The sequence below is a fragment of the Poecilia reticulata genome, linkage group LG6 (genome assembly GCF_000633615.1).
Source record: "Poecilia reticulata strain Guanapo linkage group LG6, Guppy_female_1.0+MT, whole genome shotgun sequence".
NCBI classification, from domain to species: Eukaryota; Metazoa; Chordata; class Actinopteri; order Cyprinodontiformes; family Poeciliidae; genus Poecilia; species Poecilia reticulata.
Window position 1 is genome coordinate 10,703,138 of NC_024336.1, and position 1,537 is coordinate 10,704,674.

A 1,537-nucleotide genomic window follows, 5' to 3' on the forward strand; every position below is an offset into this window, starting at 1 on the left:
AATCACACAATTAAACTAGAAGTTTGCAGTAAATAACTTTCTGTCACATGTTCACAAGACAGAGGCCAGAAAGTAAAAAAAGTATTGTAGAACCACCAGAGAATGAGATTCTGTTTGGGATTTCCAATGACTAAATGGTAAAATAAACATGATAAAAAGATCTAAATAAAAAACACTTACTGTCAAAATCTGATCAGCTAATTTTCTGTTTAAAACTCATGTGGATGAAGATTTTGGAGTCATACATTTGAGATCCACCCTGAGAAAAAGAKGATTAGTAAAGAATGTTAACACATAGAAAACAAGCAGAAAGTTTCTACAGTGAACTTTCACATCTAAAGTTAGTTTACTTCTCTACTTTTTTTAGCATTAAAGTAATACATTTTATTGTTCATGTCAGAAGATGAATTACTTTATGTTTGTAACAAATTTAACAAAATCACCAAATAAAACAGATTTCTGAAGCCTTGATCAGGAGCAGCTCAGTTTTYTTTCMYCTATTTTACTTCATAGGTTTGATCTCAGATTCAACTTTTTAGATTGAAAACCGGTTTGACTTTATTGCATTAAATAGAAAACCYAAATCACACCATRTTCTTTTGAATATTTAGTGAAGGACACGGGATCAAATGTTGATATTASCAATGAAATTCCTGATGTTGTAAATATCTATAAGTACCTCTGTGTGTTGTTTCCCTCCATACTGTGGGGACCATCACATGTTATAATGTCATATTTAAACTTAACATTACCATGATGCTGTTCTGTTATATAGAGGTTAACCAGATGTTTTTTGTTTTTTTCATTTCCATGTGCTTTTCCATATTTATCTTCAATTTACCTGGACATACTTAAGATCTGACAATCATAGAGGTTGTGATCAGCACTACTGTCACCTCATAACAAAAACCCTTTCTTCATCGTGGTCTCGGCTCTCTGCATATTTACCCTGCATGGTTTTCTTCATGGGGTGCACAGTGGCGCAGTTGGTATAGCTGTTGCCTTGCAGCAAAACGGTTCTGGGTTCGATTCCCGGCCCCGGTCTTTCTGCATGGAGTTTGCATGTTCTCCCTGTGCATGCGTGGGTTTTCTCCGGGTACTTTGGTTTCCCCCCACAGTCCAAAAACATGACTATCAGGTTAATTGGCCTCTCCAAATTGCCCCTAGGTGTGAGTGTGTGTGTGCATGGTTGTTTGCCCTGTCTGTCTCTGTGTTGCCCTGCGACAGACTGGCTACCTGTCCAGGTTGTACACCGCCTCTCACCCGAAACGTTAGCTGGAGATGGGCACCAGCAACCCTCCCATTAAGGGAACAGGGTGCAAGAAAATGGATGGATTTTCTTCATGTAGTTTCCTCTGTTTCCTCCTTGATGTAAACAGGCTGGGTGAATTGATAGTTTTTACAGATTAGTATTTGTTTCAGGACATATCCATCACCTCGTCCACACATGGTGACGGGTCCACGTGGTCCAGGAAATCCTGCATAAATGATGTCAACCAAAAATGGTACAATAATAGAAAACTAACAAGAACTCACT